Source organism: Aulonocara stuartgranti (genome assembly GCF_965226115.1).
Source record: "Aulonocara stuartgranti genome assembly, chromosome: 4".
Classification (NCBI taxonomy): Eukaryota; Metazoa; Chordata; class Actinopteri; order Cichliformes; family Cichlidae; genus Aulonocara; species Aulonocara stuartgranti.
This window is the reverse complement of record NC_138942.1, coordinates 38,051,181-38,073,721: the sequence shown is the minus strand read 5'-3', so window position 1 is coordinate 38,073,721 and position 22,541 is coordinate 38,051,181. Positions and strand designations below refer to the sequence as shown.

The 22,541-nt window shown below is 46.7% G+C and overlaps 1 protein-coding gene across 6 annotated transcripts in view; it reads left to right on the top strand.

The window, feature by feature from the left end:
- The window catches only part of LOC309704922 (NACHT, LRR and PYD domains-containing protein 12-like), a 191,542-nt gene that overhangs the window by 142,994 nt on the left and 26,007 nt on the right, over positions 1-22,541 (top strand). The window lies entirely within an intron of this gene.

Here is a 22,541-nt window from a genome sequence, read left to right as displayed (position 1 = left end):
CGCATCACAGAAATGTAGCAGTGACAATAATACTGTATGCTGTAATCGTACTGGACAATTAGTGATACAAAAAACCTGTTTTATCCTGTGAATAAAAGTATATGTTTTTGTCAATGTACCATAATAACAGAAGCGAAACACAGTATTGTGTCAGGACAATTCACTATTTATGCACAATAAACAAAGGAGCATAGCGCGACAATTTCTGTTCAGCGCCAGACTTGCTTGTAACCTATATCACCAATTATGTTAAGAAAAATGACGCATTAACTACAACAGCAGACTGACCTCTGTGGAAATGCTTGGAGCAGACTAACCTGTGAGCTGGAGTGTTCTGGGACGTTATATTTGGTCTTTGAATGGCTGCAATCCAGGCCACCCGCCTCTTTGTTACTTCGGAAACACGGCTCGAACAATTTCTCTTCAACGACGTAATCCGATAACAACCGATCTCTTTACCCGTCGGCTTCCCATGGCTGTCATGCGACCGGCTATTGCAGTTAATAATACAACGGCTTCTTGACATTTTTGTGTTTCTTTTTATCGCTGTGTAACTGAGTTCAATTGAAAACCTGCGTGCGCTAGTACCTCTTGCCACGAGTTCCCAGAATTCTTTGCGGTTTTACCCCTGAGTGACGTCACATTTTCAATCTCTATACAGTGAGTCCATTTAAACCAACCCACTTAGTCAAAAAAGGAACTCGTATGGCTCCTACATACCAGCCCCTAATTATTTTAGAGCAATAATTACATCATACTTACCATGTACTTACTTGGCTCTCTGTGAAGGCGGTCGCACTTTTCTCCTCTCCTCCTTCCCCTTATCTTCCCTGCTTAGCCTCTTGTGTCCTGTCTTGTCTCGCGTGCACTATTTTTCCCTTGAACAGTCTCTCACTGTCGTTCTCTAAAACCTAACAGAGAATTATGGATTTGATCAACTGGTCTCTGAACGCTATTGACACCCTCTTCTCAACGAGAAGTCTGGGCTCGGGAGAGCCCGAGTGCCCTGGAGGGACTTTCCCTGCCGGATACACGATGGATGGGTGGCAAACCTGGAGGATCTTGTGCCTGGCGGGACTGTCTATCGAGGACGCTGAGGATATCTACCTATTCGGAACCATGATAACAGGGTTCTTGCTGATCGGAGCTGGCTTGGCCCTGACTTATCGGAGAAATAAGAGAGCGGAACCAGCTGTTCAAACCCCCCCTAAGCTGACCGCTGGAATTGAAGCGATGGGACGAGGCGCGGCCTCCCACACCGAACGCAGCATGGTTAACACCTTGGAGACGCTTACAGCTGCCGTGAAGACTCAAAATAACACCATTGAGCGTATGATGGGATACATCAGAGAGAGGCCTGCTCACAATAACACCCTTGAGCGAAAGTTGGATAACATCGCAGAACGGCTCACTGCAGGTGTGGGGTCTCAGAACCAAAAGAATGACAACACCACGGAACAGAAGCTTGATACCATCATGGGGAGGCTCGCAGCGCTCCAACGGGAAATCGAGGCCCCAGTGTCAGAGTGCTAAATTCGCTGCTCGCATAAAGGAGAAATCAACAATATTCTACATTTGGACACCACGGCGCCAGCTGCTCAGGCCCAAGGCTGGAGCCCACCAAAACAACTCCCTGATAACGACTGTGTGATGACTATTCTTCCCATCCCATGAAGGACACCTGGATCGGCTGGAGGACTGTTTACTTAGCCTGATACAGCGAAGGACACTGTCTCAGCTGAACTATGGCCACGCACACACATACACTTACACTGATAAGCACGCACTCATCCCCTCCCTTCCAAACGCCTTCGATGCTTGTTCCTGCGGGGGAAGGCAGCGGGTCTGCGTGCCGCGCTGAAATGGTAGCATGGTGCAGGACGACTGCTGTGTTCCTTCGAATCACCCCCCACCCCCCTATCCATCCCCTGTGGCTTGTCATGTGCTCTGATGTTGTGATGTGGACATTAATGTGCTCTCTGTGCAGAGGAGTTTTTTTTTGTTTCCTGTTCTCATGCTGTCCTCCCATTGGTTGCCCAGCGTGTGAAGAGGTCTCTTTTTTTTCCTCTTGTACTTTTCCCAATGTTGTGTAATTTTTTCAGTGTTATTCTCCCAACGCTGCCGATCTCCGACTGTATTCCCTTGTGTTGTCTTGTTGTTGTGTGTGTAAGTCGGGGGGGGGGGGGGGGGGGCAACCTGCATATGGCCAATAAAGCATTTATTCATTCATTCATTCATGTAGGAGACATACTGATAAACATGATCAATCCTTTATCAAACATTCAAAGGTACAATTTTAATTCAAAATAAACAAATATACATACTAATAATACAAATAGACATTTGAAAAAGTCAATCTTCATGACTCTTCTGCTTCCTGTAGAAGACACTTTAGTGATCTGCCTGTCCAAACAACCAGTCTTTGTTTTAACACGAACCTGACGTACAAGTCCTTTACCGTCAGAAATTGCTTCCACAATCCTTCCAGTCACCCAAGAGTTACGAGGCGCAGAATCATCGACAACGATAACCACATCCCCAGGAAGTTCCGTCCGATTCTCTGCCACGTCTGACGCTCTGGGGCAGGTACTCCTTAACCCAGCGCTTCCAGAACAGGTCAGACATGTACTGTACTTGCCTCCATCGACGTCGTCCATACACGTCCCCCTTCTGAAACACTCCTGGTGGTATCAATGGCTTGGTCTTAAGCAGCAACAGATGGTTAGGAGTCAAGGCCTCCAAATCATTAGGATTAGTAGAGGCTTTGGTTATTGGTCTACTGTTCACAATAGCCTCTGCCTCACAAAGAACTGTACAAAGGCCTTCTTCGTCCAAATTCTGCACTTTCAAAATGGAATTTAACACCTTCCTGACAGACCTTATGAGACGTTCCCAAACACCGCCATGACGGGAACCAGCAGGGGGATTAAAAAATCCACTTTATGCCCTTTTGCAGCAGCATCTCATGAATCTGTTCCTGATTCCATCCTTCCACTGCCTCTTTCAACTCACGTTCGCCACCCACAAAGTTCACAGAGCACACTTCTTCCAGTGTAACCTCCTGGTCCAGTATTATGTCATTTCCTCTGGGAATATTCCTGTCCTGTTGCTGTCGGTTGCCACCAAACATGAACCCAAAATCACCAAAGAAACTGGAGAAGATCTTGCTGTGAGAGCTGTGGTGACCCTCTTTTAGCCTGTACTCTCCATACATGTCATACTGTTTCCTTTTCTCCTTATCTGAGAGGACCTCATAGGCTGCCCCCAAGTCTGCGAACTTGTCCGGGGCTTGCGGGTCGTCTTGGTTTCTGTCGGGGTGTAACTGCAAAGCCAGCTTTCTGTAGACCTTCTTGATGTCCCTGATTGATGCACTCTTGTATTCATTTGCATCAACAGCATTAACTAAATTGGCCATTTTAATCTCTGGATCATTTACAGAGAGCTTTCCAAAATCAAGGTTCACTGGCCAATTAATTTCTGGTTCAGCAAGAAACTTTGGCCCTGACAACCAGAAATCATCCTTGACAAACTTCCGTTTAAGGCTCACAGCTCGCTGTTCTACAGCCTTCCTATTATTTGACATTTTTACCCGATTGCACCTAAAAGGTAAACCAATGGTGTAATGACCATCAACCAACTTAACAGAGTCCATCACTGACTTCATAAGCTGCTGATCTTCTCTAGACAAAGCAAACTGCTCATCCTGAATACATTCTGGAAAATCAGCCTTCATTTGACCTTCCCACAGCTCATCCAATCTTGACACGGAAATCCTATTGACACTCACATCAAAAATGTCAGTCTTACGATCTTCTCTGAGAGTCACCGTCCAACCCAGCATAGTTTTTACCGCATAGGGACCTCCATCCTGACTTCTAACAACCTCCCATGGCTCTAAAGCCTTGGGCACATTGGTCCCGATCAACAGGTCTACCCCGGAATTTATCTCCAGTATCTTAATATGGCGCAAATGTGGCCATCTACTGAGATCTTCTGTCACGGTTTGCGGGGCAAGCCGTGTGGATTTGTAGTGAGGATCCAAAAGGCGGCAGCTCTGGTGCAGGTGAGTGTTTATTTACAGCAGAGGGTACAAACAGCAACAGGGTGTGAACATGAAACCGAAACCTAAACTGGGTAAACTAACAACACAAACCAGGAATGACAGTGCAGGGAGGTCCAGGGAAATACATGCAGTGAGACCGAGGGGAAACAACACAGACGAACCAGCAACTACTATGACAGAAGACACAACTTAAATACACTCAGAGAACACAGGGGGATTACATACAGGTGGGGACACAGCTGGGAGTAATTAACATGACGAGACTAGGGAGGCAAACTGAAAACACTCACATAAGACACAGACCTTCACAATAAAACAGGAACTTACACATGAAAGGACACAAACTAAGAAACGCGGACTAGATACAGGAACACACGGGCAGAACAGAGTAAACACTAACCAGAGGAAGAACAGAACCAAAATCGCGAAGAGAAAACACAAAACGCTGGGTCAAAAGGACCCAGGATCATGACAGTACCCCCCCCCCTCAAAGGCTGGCTCCAGACAGCCCAACAAGAAACAAAACAGCCAGAAAAAACAGAAAGCAACCCGACCAGGGCGGGCGGCGGGGGCCCAGGAAGGAGGGCTCGAAGCAAAACAAAACCGGAGCACCAGAAGGCCAAAAGACAAAAACAAAAAACGAGCCCAAAACCAAAAGAAACGAAGCACACCAAAACACAGGAAAAAAACAGAGTCCAAAACAGAAGAGTTCAGGGGGCCGACAGCACAGGAGTCCAAAACAGTTCAGGGGGCCGGCCAGGGGGCCGACAGCACAGGAGTCCAAAACAGTTCGGGGGGCCGGCCAGGGGGCCGACAGCACAGGAGTCCAAAACAGTTCGAGGGGCCGACCGTGCGGACGGCAACGGCGGCGACGTGGATACAGTTCGGGAGGCCGGCCGTGCGTACGGCAACGGCGGCCACTCAGGCGATGGCGGTCCGGGGGCCGGCCGTGCGGAAGGCAACGGCGGCCACTCAGGCGATGGCGGTCCGGGGGCCGGCCGTGCGGAAGGCAGCGGCGGCCACTCAGGCGATGGCGGTCCGGGGGCCGGCCGTGCGGAAGGCAACGGCGGCCACTCAGGCGATGGCGGTCCGGGGGCCGGCCGTGCGGAAGGCAGCGGCGGCGACTCAGGCGATGGCGATCAGGGGGCTGGCCGCGCGGAAGGCAGCGGCGGCGCCCAAGTGTCAGGCGCACCGGCCGAGGCTTGGAGGGCACAGGACCAGGCGACGCTGAAGCAGAGGCAGGACCAGGCGTAACAGAAGCACAGGCAGAGGCTGGACCAGGCGTAACAGAAGCACAGGCAGAGGCTGGACCAGGCGTAACAGAAGCACAGGCAGAGGCTGGACCAGGCGTAACAGAAGCACAGGCAGAGGCTGGACCAGGCGTAACAGAAGCACAGGCAGAGGCTGGACCAGGCGTAGCAGAAGCACAGGCGGATGCAGCTGGACCAGGCGTAGCAGAAGCAGAGGCCGCAGGACCAGGCGTAGCAGAAGACTCTGATGAGGCCGGACCAGACGAGGATGAAGACTCTGATGAGGCCGGACCAGACGAGGACGAAGACGAAGACTCGGATGAAGCCGGACCAGACGAGGACGAAGACTCGGATGAAGCTGAACCAGACGAAGACGAAGACTCGGATGAAGCTGAACCAGACGAGGACGAAGACTCGGATGAAGCTGAACCAGACGAGGACGAAGACGAAGACTCGGATGAAGCTGGACCAGGCGACGCCGAAGCGGCCGCAGGTGGCGGCTGGACAGGCTCCTCGGGCCCTCCATCGGAGACAGGAGGCTGAACGGGCCCCTCGGACCCTCCAGCCGACGAGGCATGAGGCTGGTGTGGTTCTTCGGAACCACCAGCTGACGAGGAAGGCTGCTGGACGGGCTCCTCGGGCCCCCCAGCGGAAACAGGAAACAAAGGCCGGAGCGGTCCGTCGGACCCTCCAGCGGAGACACGAGACGAAGGCCGGAGCAGTCCCTCGGACCCTCCAGCGGAGATACGAGACGAAGGCTGGACGGGCCCCTTGGACCCTCCAGCAGAAGCCATCACAAAGCCAGCAGGCATGGAGTCCACTGGCAGACATGAAGGAAATGGGTGCTGTGCTGAGCACTGGCCCTGCTCAGACAGCACTGACACGGGGCACTTCCCGGGTGGCTGCTTAAACTCCAGGGGTCCAGAATCAGCTGAGGACTGGGACCTAGCCTCTGGGGAAGCCCTGGAGCGGCAAACAGTACCAATGGCGGCTGAATCATGAAAAGCACCTTGAGTAGGACTTAGGCTTTCTCCCTGCACGGAGTGAACGGGTGGAACCGGTAATGCTGGAGCCAGAGCTACTGGGGCCTGCGCTACAGGCGGCACTGGAGACGGAGCTGAGGGTGGCACTGGAGACGGAGCTGAGGGTGGCACTGGCTGCGGGGGAGCTAACTGGGCTGAGAGTGACTGCGCGGGAGCTAACTGGGCTGAGAGTGGCTGCGCGGGAGCTAACTGGGCTGAGAGTGGCTGCGGGGGAGCTAACTGAGCTGAGAGTGGCTGCGGGGGAGGTGACTGGGCTGAAAGTGGCTGCGCGGGAGCTAACTGGGCTGAGAGTGGCTGCGGGGGAGCTAACTGAGCTGAGAGTGGCTGCGGGGGAGGTGATATGCTGTTCACAAAGTCATCTGCCGCACAGAACACCGCCCCTGAATGAACAGTCATACAGTCCGCAAATGGAAAACAGTCCTCACTCACCACAGCCGGCGAATTAGAAGTCCGAACGTCCAGCTGTGGGGTGGCGCGCTTGCGGCGCGATCGGCGTCTCCTCCCCGCAGACGGCTCCGACGGGCCGGGCAAGATCGCATCCGGCGAGTCGGGCAGCGAGGCAGGAGTGGCTGAGAGAAGGTGGGGTGTGTGCCGGAGAAAAGCCTGTATGGTCGGAGGAAGTGAATTTAGTAGCCATGGCAGGCCGGAAAAGAGCCGTTGTAGCCGACCTTCCACGGCGCGGCGAAGCTCGTGCGGAGGATTCTCCAGCCACAGCCCGAGGAGGATCTCCACATTGTAGCCGATGTCATCCTGGAGCTCCTCGGACGGATTGACTGCCGCTGGGTCCATGGTGGCTGGTTCGTTCTGTCACGGTTTGCGGGGCAAGCCGTGTGGATTTGTAGTGAGGATCCAAAAGGCGGCAGCTCTGGTGCAGGTGAGTGTTTATTTACAGCAGAGGGTACAAACAGCAACAGGGTGTGAACATGAAACCGAAACCTAAACTGGGTAAACTAACAACACAAACCAGGAATGACAGTGCAGGGAGGTCCAGGGAAATACATGCAGGGAGACCGAGGGGAAACAACACAGACAAACCAGCAACTACTATGACAGAAGACACAACTTAAATACACTCAGAGAACACAGGGGGATTACATACAGGTGGGGACACAGCTGGGAGTAATTAACATGACGAGACTAGGGAGGCAAACTGAAAACACTCACATAAGACACAGACCTTCACAATAAAACAGGAACTTACACATGAAAGGACACAAACTAAGAAACGCGGACTAGATACAGGAACACACGGGCAGAACAGAGTAAACACTAACCAGAGGAAGAACAGAACCAAAATCGCGAAGAGAAAACACAAAACGCTGGGTCAAAAGGACCCAGGATCATGACATCTTCCTGTCGAGGAATATTACATTGATGAACAGGCATGCTTTTCTGAGTAAATAAGTCAGGCAAGTCACCGTAGTGATCTAAATCCAAACCAGCTACTTCCAAATCTGAAACCACGTAACTACTGACCATTTTCTCCTGACCCATTGTCCGCAAAAGAATGCCAGTTTTCCTTCCTGAAAGATTCAACCTATTCATGAGCCCTTCAGTACAAAATGAAGCTGAGCTCCCAGGATCTAGAAAAGCATAGGTTACCAATGACTGAGTACCTTTCTTAGACTTCACTCTAACTGGTATTATGGACAGAGCACTATTTTGCTCACCGGCCCCAATAACACCACTGCTTTGCACAGCACATGAAGGACCTTCATCTGGTGGTTCTCTCCCTCCTATAGTTTGCACTGAAACACTTTCCCTCTGCTTGGAGTGAATATGTAAGAGTGTGGGGTGTTTCTGATTACAAACTTTACACAAGAGACGTTTCCTACAGTCCTTGCTTCTGTGCCCAATGCGCAGACAACCAAAACACACACCATTCTCTTTCAAAAAAGATAATCTTTCACAGTGCAAGTTTCTTTCAAATGAAGGACACAAATCCAACATATGCTCTGCTCCACAAAACAAGCAAACCTTGGTCACAACTGAACCACTCTCTCGCCTCAATGCTGGCTCAATCTTCCCTTCCACCTTGGCCACCGTAGTAGCAAAACTACTCCGCTTAGCCTTAGGGTAAAACTGAGACTTATCATTCCTCGCCTCTTTTCTGATGGCTGTTGGAGGATCCTGTATGTCTCCAAACAACGGGTCACTTGCGATCTTAACTTGCTTTTCGACAAACTCAACAACGTCGCAAAAAACCACTTTACGTTGAAATCTTTCCTGCAGATCGCAGACAACTTTCCTCCACTTATCCCTGAGCTTATAAGGCAACTTTTTTATAACTGCTTGCATATTAGCAGAGACATCCAACTCATGCAAGGACTCAACGTCTCCCATTGCATTACAACATTGCCTTAATAAAAACCCATATTCCTGCAACGCCTTCACATCATCAGATTTTATAGATGGCCATTTACTGACCCTTTCGATGTAGGCAGCAGCAATTTTCAGCGAATTGCCAAAGTTCTCTTGGAGCAAAGATTTAGCTTTAGCATATCCATACTCAGCAGGCATATACTGACAGCTTCTGACCATTTCTCTTGGATGGCCTCTAGTGTATTGCTCGAGAAAATATAAACAATCCTTAGCACTGTGAGCTTGACTCTCCACCATGTGCTCAAAAGCTCTCATAAATGTTTGATATTGCAAAGGATCACCATCAAATAACTGAATGTCACGACTTGGTAGCAAAAACAGAGACTGCTGCTCAGCTAATAAAGTTGTAATTTCATTTTGTTTCTTCAAAACTGTGACTAGATGATCATAACCCTCACCACCTTGCACTGTATGTGTAAGAGGTTTCGATTGTGCGTGAGACTGCGACATCATCCGAGTAGTCGAAACTGCACCTGGAAATACTTGATATAACTTCGTCTCTGACTGTTCCAACGAAACGACCTTGGGCTGAGAAATATTTTTAACCTTGGGCCTTACATCCAATACCTGCGCTTGATGATCACTTGCATCAACACCCTGATATGGTCGCTCTGGTAACACAGGTTTGAACGTCGGAGCATTGGGATTTAAAAACGACTAAACTCCCCTGCTCTCGTTCTAAATTTAAGTTAAGATGGCGCCGGTGAGGTCGGCTGCCGTCACGACTGCTCCGACCACTTTTTCTTTGTCTTTGTTTTTTAAGTTAGTTTTCAGCGTTTCTAAATCGGCAAAATCATCACCATTGGGTACATTAGGTATGACAGTGACACTCTTGTTTCTATTGGTATACAATGTACTCACAATTCGAAGTTTTTAACTCCGGATCCAAGCTGGCCGAGTGAGATCTCGAGGGAGAACAAAGGGAAGCGGCGGCGGCCTAGAGGGGCTGCAATCGGGACTGCAATCTCCTCTGCTTCACCGAGACATGGCTGAACCCAGCGGTGCCGGACCACGCCATCCAGCCGGCCGAGTTCTTCTCGGTTCACCGCATGGACAGGACACGGGACTCGAGGAAGTCAAGGGGAGGCGGCGTGTGTTTAATGGTGAACAACAACTGGTGCAACAGTGCGAACGTTGTTCCTCTCACACGCTCCTGCACACCAAATCTGGAACTACTGTCCATCATGTGTCGTCCTTTTTATCTACCTCGGGAATTTACATCGGTCATTATAAGTGCCGTTTATATTCCACCACAAGCGGACACGGTCACCGCCTTATGCGAGCTGCATGAGGCACTCACACAGCACCAGACACAACACCGGGACGCTGCGCTTATTGTGACGGGGGACTTTAATAGCGCCAACCTCAAACGCGCAGCGCCGAACTTTTATCAACACATCACCTGCCCCACCAGGGGTGAAAGGACACTGGACCACTGCTACACTACGGTCAAGGACGGCTACAAGGCACAATCCCGCCCCCCGTTTGGCAAATCTGATCACGCCGCCATCTTCCTCATGCCAAAATACAAACAAAGGCTGAAACAGGAAGTTCCGGTTCAGAGGAAGGTCGCGCGCTGGACGGATCAATCGGTGGCCGCGTTACAGGATGCACTCGATGACGCAGACTGGGGCATGTTCAGAAACAGCTCCGACGATGACGTCAACGTGTTTACGGAAGCGGTTGTGGGATTCATCGGGAAACTAGCGGATGATACCGTGGAGACAAAGACTATCACAACGTTTCCCAACCAGAAGCCGTGGGTGGATAAAACCATCCGCGACGCTCTGAGATCCCGCACCGCTGCCTACAACACGGGACTCATGACGGGGGACATGGACCCGTACAAAGCCGCGTCATATAACGTGCGGAGGGCGGTGAAAGAGGCGAAGCAGCGCTACGGGAGGAAACTAGAGTCACAACTCCAACAGAGTGACTCTAGGAGCCTGTGGCGGGGACTAAGGACAATAACGGACTATAAAGCACCAACAACCGGTATGACGAACGCGGCCGTGACTTTGGCAGACGAGCTGAACACTTTCTATGCTCGCTTCGAGGCTGCAGCTAAGGTCTCCAACAATGCTAGTGTTAGCGGCGCTAACGGCTGCAGACAGGAAGATACTGCCAGCACCGGAAACGTGCTCGTCATCTCCGAGCATGAAGTAAGGAGAGCCTTCAAGAGAGTGAACACCAGGAAAGCAGCAGGACCAGACGGCATCCCAGGTCGTATCCTAAGAGACTGCGCATACCAGCTAGCTCCTGTGTTCACTGAGATATTCAACATCTCTTTATCTCAGTCGGTGATCCCCACATGCTTCAAAGAGTCCATCATTGTTCCTGTCCCGAAGAAACCCCACCCTGCTTCTCTCAATGACTATCACCCTGTCGCCCTCACCTCAGTAGTGATGAAGTGCTTTGAACGCCTGGTCAGAGACTTCATCATTTCTTCACTACCAGACACACTGGACCCACTACAGTTCGCTTACCGTCCAAATCGTTCCACAGACGATGCCATCTCTCATCTCCTCCACACATCACTCACTCACTTGGACACTAGAAGGGGGAATTATGTTAAAATGCTCTTCATAGACTACAGCTCTGCATTTAATACCATAATTCCCTCCACACTCACCACCAAGCTGGAGCATCTGGGACTCAGCTCATCTATGTGTCAGTGGATCTCCAACTTCCTAACTGGCAGACCACAGGCAGTAAGGATGGGCGGACATGTCTCAGCCTCCACCACTCTCAGCACTGGAGCCCCCCAGGGGTGTGTTCTGAGCCCCCTGCTGTACTCTTTGTACACATATGACTGTGTGGCCACTACCAGCTCCACCACCATCATCAAGTTTGCTGACGACACCGTCGTGGTGGGCCTGATCTCTGATAACAACGAGACGGCCTACCTGAAGGAGATTAGGAATCTGGAGAACTGGTGCCAGAGGAACAACCTCCTTCTAAACGTCAGTAAGACAAAGGAGCTGATAGTGGACTTCAGCACTAAGCAGGAGAGGAACTACCAGACCCCCGTCATCAACGAGTGCCCAGTGGAGAGAGTGGACAGCTTCAAATACCTCGGAGTTCACATCACGCAGGACCTGTCATGGTCCTGTCACATCAACACCGTGGTGAAAAAGGCCCGACAGCGTCTCTACCACCTCAGACGCTTGAGAGACTTCCAACTGCCCTCCAAGGTGCTCAGGAACTTTTACTCGTGCACCATAGAGAGCATCCTGGCGGGAAACATCTTAACCTGGTTCGGGAACAGCACCATGCAGGACAGACGAGCTCTACAGAGGGTTGTGCGGTCAGCTGAGCGCACCATCCGCTCCGAGCTCCCTGACCTGCACTCAATCTACAGCAGGCGGTGCTGGACCAAGGCCAGGAAGATGGTGAAGGACCTCAGCCATCCCAACAACAGACTGTTCTCTCTGCTGAGGTCAGGAAAGCGATTCCGCTCCCTGAAGACCAACACAGAGAGACTGAGGAGGAGCTTCTTCCCGCAGGCGATACGGTCTCTCAATCACACCACCACACAGTACTGACCCACACATACAGTTCTTACACACACACTGGACTTTCTGGACTTTGTTTTTGCACAACACTGGTCACTATATTCTTCATTTCCAGTTAATACTTGTACAGCTGCTGTTATTGTGTATATATTTATTTATATTTAGATTTCTTCATACATTCTTATATAGTTCTATATTGTGTATTGTGTTGTACAGTTATTTTATTTTCAACTTTAATTTATATATTTTATCTTATTCTTCCCAGTTAAATTTACCCTTCATTCTAATTTGTGTTGTACAGTTATTTCATTTTTAACCTTAATTTATATTTTATTCCTTCATAGTTAAATTTACCCTTTTTAATTTTTCATATTTATTTCCTATCTTATTCATAGCCTTTTCCTTTTTTGTTTTCTTTAGGTCACGAGCAGTTGTCCAAGCATTTCACTACATATCGTACTGTGTATGACTGTGTACGTGACAAATAAAATTTGAATTTGAATTTAAATAAGAATTCATTCCATCAGATTTAACATTAGCAGCACTTGAGACTCGGGACATTTCAGAAGTTTTTAAAACATTCACCTTTGCTGCTGAGGCTGCTATTTCAGTTTCTAAGTCAAGCAGCTCCTTTCTTTTCTTAAGCTGTATTTCTTGTTCTTCCAAAGCATGCTTTTCTTTCAACAACCTCTGTCGAACAAGAAGGGCAGCCATGTCAGCTTCTGCCATTATGCGTGCTGACAAGGCAGATTAAACTATTGAGCCACTGAGTTTGCTTTTCCTACAACTTCTGCTTGCAACATTAGAGATGCTATCACTTGGATTAACATCATCTATCGTAGTGTGCCGTTCTGTTTGAAGCCTTTCAATCTGATTCTCCAAAGCCTTAGCAGTAGGTTTCGGCTGTCTTTTCTTTCCATCCACATCACCACATTGTATTAATTGGTGTGTCTCCATTTTTTTCAAAACATTACAAAATCCAAACGCTGAACTGCACCTATGCCACACAGCCTCATTCCAACACATCAACTTGATGACATTCCCTTCAATAAACCTTGGACACACACAATTAACAGGAGCAATATCCCCCACTATCTGCCTATTAAACCTAACTAACTCAACCTAGTCTTCCGTACATACTAGCGGTGGGTATTTATGTACCTCCATACCGTCAGATGTGAGGAAGACAAACTGTCTTAAACACAAACTGCGGCGGTACTCCCAAGCCAATGGCTTCAGCCGCCTGATGCACAATAACTAGAAAGAAAATCAGTACAAGGCCTTGTGCAGCTGTACTGCTAAAACCTAACAGGGGAATAAGACTCCTGAAAGAAATCTGTATTGTGTAGCCAAAGGCTTAATCTAACAGCGTGTGGACAAAGGCAACAGCAAACTATAAAACTCTCACCAATAAAACTCATCTATATATAAATAAGACAATAAAACCTACAAAATTTTCTGTTGACAATTTGTTGCGGCTCCTCCAACCTATGGTTGCGGCAGGCTAAACATGAGGACACCGATGACGCGCAGCAATGAACACATAAAATACACTGTAACATTTGCTCCTTTTATTCCACATGCAACTGTCCAATATACAAATCAGCACATGGGATTAACTATTAAACAAATGCACAGATTGCACAAACAAATAACTGCAATTTACCAATAACTAGTGATGTGACGTTCTGCATCGAGGCTTCGAAGCTTGTGTCAAATCAAAATCAAATCAAATCACTTTTATTGTCACATCACATGTGCAGGCACACTGGCACAGCACATGCGAGTGAAATTCTTGTGTGCGAGCCCCACAAGCAACAGAGATGTGCAAACACAACAACACAAACGAGCAAAATACAAGAATGGCCAACCTGAAACTAATAAATATATGTACAATATATAATAGTGTATGCATTTCTGGATGTGTATACTAAATATTTTCCTACGTGTGTGTGTGTGTGTGTGTGTGTGTGTGTGTGTACACATTTTTACAAATTAAATAGTAAAAAAATAAAATAAATAATAATAATAATAATAAAATATATAAAAATATACAGAGTTGAATATGTGCAAAACAAGTGGCATTTATATACAGTGTGGAGTGCATAATGTTGAAGTTCCAGTAGTGAAGCTGAGGTGTCTATGACGTGTTCAGCAGTCTGATGGCCTGATGGAAAAAGCTGTCTCTCAGTCTGCTGGTACGGGACCGGATGCTGCAGAACCTCCTTCCTGATGGAAGCAGTCTGAACAGTTTATGGCTGGGGTGACTGGAGTCCTTGATGATCCTCCCCGCTTTCCTCAGGCACCGCTTCCTGTAGATGTCTTGGAGGGAGGGAAGCTCACCTCCAATTATCCGTTCAGAGCACCGCACTACTCGCTGGAGAGCTTTGCAGTTGTAGGCGGTGCTGTTGCCATACCAGGTGGTGATGCATCCAGTGAGGATGCTCTCAATGGCACAGTGATAGAAGGTCCTGAGGATGCGGGGGCTCATGCTGAATCTTTTCAGTCTCCTGAGAAAGAAGAGGCGCTGCTGCGCCTTCTTCACTGTTTTGTTTGTGTGTACTGACCACGTAAGATCCTCAGCCAGATGTACTCCAAGGAACCGGAAGCTGCTCACTCTCTCCACAGCAGCGCCGTTGATGGTGATGGGGGTGTGTACTTCTCTGCACCTCCGGAAGTCCACTATCAGCTCCTTTGTCTTTGCGACGTTGAGGGTGAGATGGTTGTCTTGACACCAGTGGGTCAGGGCGCTGACCTCCTCCCTGTAAGCCGTCTCATCACCGTTGGTGATAAGACCCACCACTGTAGTGTCGTCCACAAACTTCACAATGATGTTGGAGTTGTTAGTGGCTGTGCAGTCGTAGGTGTAGAGTGAGTACAGGAGAGGGCTCAGGACACACCCCTGTGGAGCACCAGTGTTCAGTGTGATGGGGGATGAGGTGATGCTGCCCAGTCTGACCACTTGGCGTCTGTCAGACAGGAAGCTAAGGATCCAGCTGCAGAGGGAGCTGATCAGTCCTAGATCCTGCAGTTTCCTGTCCAGCTTCGAGAGAACGATGGTATTGAATGCTGAGCTGTAATCTACAAACAGCATCCTCACATACGTGTCTCTCTTCTCCAGGTGTGACAGGGCAGTGTGTAGTGTCAGGGCTATGGCATCATCAGTGGACCTGTTGTGGCGGTATGCAAACTGTAGAGGGTCCAGTGAGTCGGGTAGTGCAGAGCAGATGAAGTCCCTGACCAGCTTCTCGAAGCATTTGCTTACGATGGGGGTCAGGGCTACAGGTCGCCAGTCGTTCAATGAGGAGATGGTGGAGGATTTGGGTACAGGGACGATGGTGGCCATTTTGAAGCAGGCTGGGACTACAGACAGAGAGAGGGAAAGGTTGAAGATGTGCGTGAACACTCCAGCCAGCTGAGCCGCGCATGACCTGAGGACGCGGCCGGGAATCCCGTCCGGACCAGTAGCTTTGCGTGCGTTCACCTTCCTGAAGCACTTCCGCACATCCTCCTCAGACACAGTGTGCGCACTGACGTCATCCGCGGCGCGCACACTGTCCGGTCTCATGGTGTTCGCTGTGTCGAATCTAGCGTAGAATACGTTTAGATCCTCACACAGAGAGTAATGGAGGGGGCGTTTCCGCGATGCGCGTATCGAGGCTTGCTTCATTTATGGGAGGAGCTGAAAATGATGACGTCCGAAGCCTCGCTGCCCGGCTGTACCACGTGACTGGTTCATGAAGTGGTTCGAACTTTGCCGCGAGATATGACAGCGATATAAACCCCTCAGACTTTATTCAAAAATGTGGGTGTTTGATGGAGAGTTGCGGTTAGTGAGAGTTTGGAGACAGTTTGGAGGTTTATGAGAGTGAGGAGAGAAAGTCAGGAGAGAATGGAGCCAGCTAAGAAGAGGAGGATGTCCTCCCCTGTGTGGGAACATTTTGATCTTATTCCTCCCAACAAGGTATGTAAATTTCTACAGAAGATGTATTTTCATGATACTGATGGTGCAATACAATTTATGTTGAGCTGTCTTGACTTTTGTACAAGGTGAAGTGTTTGCTCTGTGCCAGGGAGCTGGGATATAACAACAACACCTCATCCATGCTTAGGCACTACAGAGCTTTGCATGAGAATAAGGGGAACAGCGATTGTGGAGCAAGACCAGGTGAGCCATCAAATGCCATGATAATATAGCATGCAGTAATGTTACTAAATGATAATAATAATAATAATAATAATAATATTATCATTATTATTAATAATAATAATGATAATAATAATAATGGATTGGATTTATATAGCGCTTTTCAAGGCACCCAAAGCGCTTTACAATACCACTATTCATTCACTCTCACATTCACACACTGGTGGAATATAACAATATTATACAACTGTTATAAGTTACGTGTGTGATATTTATATTTGTGCTTTGTCTTTATTGTCTTTCCTCAGGAGAACAATCTCAAATAGATGAAGACCAGGGGTCCGTTCTTCGTACCTGGCTAAGTAAGTTAGCTGGATTTGATTGCTGACGATTTCACGTGATCTTGGATCGTCCGGTTCCCCGAAGCTCATCCGGGACTTGCTGCCATAGCAACAGAGCCGTAAGCAGGTCCTGAGCAGGTTTACTTTATGTAAACAGGATTAGATCGCGGCCACTCAGGTATGTCCGCTTCATGTATACGAAAGCAACAGCGATATTTTACCACTGTTTCACCATAAATAAATAACATCAATGTAACTAAAGATAATGCAGCACCTGATCCTGTTATTGATTTCACACAGATACATACAGGTCATTTCCTAAAAAAGGGAAATGTACTATTAACATTCTATTACATGTATGTGATTATTACAGATGTAATTCATATTTTAGAGTAGTAATTGTAAATTACTTCGTGTAATCAAGATGAGAGACCACGGCTATAAAAGCGAAGGTGGATTTGGGAAGCCTGTCGCAGTCATATCCTGTCCGTTTACGCGAGCCACCCATTGTGGAAGGTGCAAGATTGATAAGGAGAGTCCTCAGAATTCAGCGTATATTGCGGGACAGACAGGATCCTTTAGCTCAGCGCGACAGTGTGCTCATAGAGAGATATCGATATTCCCGTGAGGGTATTATTCACTTAACCAACTTGTTGACGAGGGGGTGCAGGACCACCACCTGTCTTTTTTTTGCTCTGCCCTTTTCTTGGTTGCTGTTATGAACAAACAAACAGATTATTTCAGGGTCTCTTTCCAAGAGACTAAAAGCAATATAAGTGATAAATATTACCATTCTGTAGAATATTCTTATATTTCACTTTTACTTGTTCCCATGTTCTAGTGGGTCCTGTTGTGGCTCTAATGTGAAAGAGGATATAATATAACATATTATAATATAATATAATGTAATATAATATTGGATAATATAGTGTGATATGATAAATCTACCCTACCGCCTACTGGTGTTGGCCAGAGGGGCCGATGGCGCGATATGGCAGCCTGGCTTCTGTCAGTCTGCCCCAGGGCAGCTGTGGCTACAACCGTAGCTGCCTCCACCAGTGTGTGAATGTGAGAGTGAATGAATAGTGGCATTGTCATGTGCTTTGGGTGCCTTGAAAAGCGCTATATAAATCAAATCCATTATTATTATTATTATTATTGTTATTATTATTATTATTATTATTAAATTACTTACGAGTTTGATTTGTCAGCAACTTCCTGCCAGCCCTCTCTCCTTGCTTTTGCAGCCTTTGCAGTGTTCCCTTGCGTTTTAATTAAACTCTGAAACTCCTGAAATCCCTCACTCAGGAGTTCTTGCTCTGCTGCCGAAAAATACCGAGCGCGCTCCTTCGACATTTTCGCCGACCAATCAGAGGGTTGCTGATCAATGTTTCTACTATCGATGCGTAGCCCCTTTTACGACACCCAGTGATCTCACATTACTTCATCCAGCTGTACTGATCGTCAACAACAGGTGTGTTCGGAGAACCGGATTAGCGAGCTCAAAGTTAGCGCGATGATTTGGTCTTGGATGTAGTAAGCGAGGTACGAAGAACGGGCCCCTGGTTAGCATGGTGATTGAGGACTCCCAGCCATTTAGCATTGTGGAGGACAAAGAATTTAAAAGATTTGTTAAATCATTAAATCCTAGCTATGTTCTCCCCACTAAAAAGGTCATAAAAGCAGTGAAAATTTAGTTTTTACAGAATAAAATGTGAACAGGCAGTGTGTAGCTGTCCATACTTCAACGTTACAAAAGCACAACCACTGTCCACACCCCAACCACACCTCACCTCACAGTAAATGATCATTTCCATTTTAAGCATTTCCAAATGATCATTTCCCATACTGCCAGTATAAATATACACAGTATACTGCATCACTACAATATACATGTTTCACACACTCCTTTTGTTGTTGACATTTACAGGCTGTGTGCTTTTAAAGGAGGTTTAAAAGCAGCGAGTGAAGGAGCCTGTCGAGGTAAATCGTTCCATAACTGATCAAATTGAGTTGGTGGACCTCTGTGTGAAATCAAGCATCTGGTCCACAGAGAGGATAACCCTCACATGGGCTGTACAACATTATATAGTGAGACAAAAACAGAGATTATCGTAGCCATGGCTCTCTCGCATGGACGTGGCAGTCTTGCTGTCTGCTGCGAATCCTCCCCGTACCTCCGTGACCTCGTCTGGTATCTGCTCCCTCCTCTGTAAGAGACAGTAAAGGAAAACACGTCTCTGCCTAGTCTTGAAAATCTCATCTTATCATCCATTGTTCTTCTAGGGCCTCTTCTTCTTGTGGCCTCAGCTAACTGCTAATATTTAAATGGCTAACAATAACATGTGTGCCAGCCAGGTTAACATTTGTGATGAACTATGATTAATTAACTGATGTTGAAACTGGAGCTTTACTGACCTCTGAAATTCCTCCTAAAGTGTTATTCAGTGTTGTGACAGTCAGCTGCTTCAGCTGCTGCTGGGATGGGCTGTGGCAAAGAGAGCAGAGAAAAACTCTGATTTTCTCTGCTGATGGTTTCTGGTGTTTGGGTCTGTTTTTCTGTATTTATGCAGATAAAGTGTAAACTCAGATGAATTATACCATCAAATTTTAAAGGAAAATATCAGAATGAGCCAGTTGGGATTAGTATCTTGCCCAAGGATATTTGACACGCAGACTGGAGGAGCCTGGGATCGAACCATCAACCGTCCGATCAGTAGGTGACCAGCTCTACCTCCTGAGCTACAGCCACCCTGATTCATCAGATTTGAGGTGTTACCTCCTTTGACAGTATCACAGTATCAGCTTGAAGCACTTGTTGCTGCTGAGTTTGCATCTTTTGCTGTGAAGTACAGCCAGACTTTTGACCGCTTCGCCTTGGGCATTTTTAATCTGTAGCTCTGCTCTAAAAGAACGTACGTACCTGGCCCCGCCTACTATCCTCGGAAACGTAAAATGATTGGCTAGAATCCAAAGTGTATGACATCTCAGGAAAAAAAGCACTGAAATGTGCGCTGCTTTTTGGTCTGGTTACTACCGTTTATGTCAGAACTGGTGCCATAATGGCACCGGATACCGGTACCCATCCCCAGTTAGGAGGCAATGGTAGAGAAGGAAAGACAGGAGAGTGGAGGTGATGTATCTAAATGCATCTGAACAAAGCAGAAGTGCACACCAAACTCAACGGATAGTCAAATGTAGAATCACAGAACAGAACTGCAGGCTGAGTTTGGATGTTTGACTTTGTCTTTCACTCCTCTCTGTGGCTCACAAACACAGTGACGTCAGACACATTCACACTCACTGTTTCATCTGCTTTGTGCACAAACTCACTTTCTTCCTTCAATGATCTACATACTACGTGCTGCCCACTGAATACTTTGCAATGTATTTCATCTCGTTCACACAAAATAGGCACCAGTGAGAGCTCTGGCCTCCTTACATATTGGTGGAGAAACCAAACGCTCAATGCCCTCAGCGGCGGAGGAAAAACCTCCTTTCAGTGGAGAAACCATCCTTAACCCTCCTTGAAAACTGGCGAAGAAACCAGACCTCCTTATGTATGTGTGTGTATATGCATGTGCTTGAATGTGTGTGTGTATTTGTGTTTGGAGGTGCGTTTGTGTGACATCCTGCTCACCAAAAGGGTAATAAAAGCAGGAAGCTTATTAACCAAGAAAACAGAACCTTCAGATAGGATGTCCCCATAATAAAATGTGAACTATGATTCACATTGGGGATGTCCCCCACCAGCAGACTGGTTGCGGAGGAAACAAAGGAATGTCTTTGATCCTGCTGCTTGAACTAAGACTTACAAATTTAAGTAACAATGACAACATTTAACAGTTTGACTCCAACAGCTGCCAGCTGGAATTGAAATGTAATTTAAATGAAGGATTGAAGGTTACTGGGTTTTTTGAATGTAGAGATCACATGAACGTATATGAATTGTATGATATGTCTCTTCTATTGTTCTATTATCGTACTCTGTTGTTGATTGTGATTGGTTTTATTTCTTTCTTCAGTGGTTGTAGTGTTTTAATATTTAGTCATTTTTTCCATTATTGTAATTGTGTATAAAGTTTAATTTGAATGAAAGTTACACTCAAATGCTTTCAGTGTTGCTGTGTTGAGTGTTTGCATGTTTAATGTTTGTATGGAAGACACAGAAAGACATGTGACTAAAGAAATCTGTGCTAGAGGGACATTTCAAAAAAATAGTAGAAAACAAAACCGATGATGAATTCTTTAGAGAATTTTCTAGAAATCTTTTTCTTTCTAAACAGAATTCAGAATATTGATGTTTGAGCTGGAAGCTGTTTCTACAGGATCCCGATGGACACTCAAAGGTTTTAGAAAATGTTCTCATCATTTGTTTACAGCACAATATCAACGTATGTAAATCAAAACAACAAAAATGCACAAGTGGTGTGTGAGACTACAAATTCTAGAATCAGAACTGCTGATTTCATTACTCTTAACTTTTAAAGGCAGATTTTGTATCTGAGAGCAGGGACACTTGCTGTGTTCAGTGTGACTGTAAATTCAGGCTACCCTTGATTTAGTAGTTCGATGTTTTTAAACTGTTTCATTTATAAGGCTCATTAAAAGCCATTTTTAGAATTATTTTTGTGGTCAAAAAAGGAGGAGAAACAAACGGAGGGTGTGTTGTTCAGGAAGTACAGACTGTAGCTCAGCAGGTAGAATTACTAACTGGAAGGTTGGAGGTTTGATCCCTGGCTGCTCCAGTCTGCCCGCCACGGTATCCTTGGGCAAGATATGGAACCCCGACTTGCTCTCCGATGCATCCATCATAGTGGCATTGTTAGAAAAAGAAGTGCTTGTGTGAATGAAGCACGCTGTATAAAATGCTTTGACTGCTCATATAGAAAAGCAGCTTATAAGCAGAGGTGGGACCAAGTCATTGTTTTGCAAGTCTCAAGTAAGTCTCAAGTCTTTATCCTCAAGTCTCAAGTCAAGTCTCAAGTAATGTCAGGCAAGTCAGAGTCGAGTCTCAAGTCACTGGTGTAAAAGTCCGAGTCAAGTCACAAGTCTGAAACTTTGAATTTCAAGTCCTTTCGAGTCTTTAAAAAAAAACAAACGAAAAAATAATGTTGCAGTTATGCTAAATGTAAATATTAGACCATGTAATTTTTTAATCTGTGTTTTTCTCAACACATGACAAAATAGTGAACTTAGAAAATATACACAAATTGTGAAATTGCACCTCTTTAAAATGCAGCTCAATTAAACCTAGCTCCAAGAATAATTTTCACCGACAGTTCTGAGATAAGCTGCATGTTATTCTTGGATGCGGTTGTAGGACCGGCTTTAAAATCGCATGACAAAAATATCATACACATTAAAAAAAACTGTATCACCAACGTAGCCTGGACAACATTTGCTAGTTAGATGAAGTCAGCTATCTCATCTTAGCATATTTATATGCATATTTATAATCATACGGTTCTTGGAGTGAGTGCACACACTCATGAAGTTTAGTAACTTCAGGTCACTGCTACAAGCCCAGGTACAGTTTACCGACGGATGGGTGCAGGACCTTGAAATGCACCGTGTAGAACGAAAGACCATCGTACGTATCATAAGTTTACCAGTCTCACAAATTGTCGTCATAAATACACATTCCTTAACCGTTTATTAATAGGACCTTTGAGCTCAACGGTAATCAATTAGTAGTGGAAATAATTTCTGGTAGCGTTACAGAAATGTAGCAGTGACAATAATACTGTATGCTGTAATCGTACTGGGCAATTAGTGATACAAAAAACCTGTTTTATCC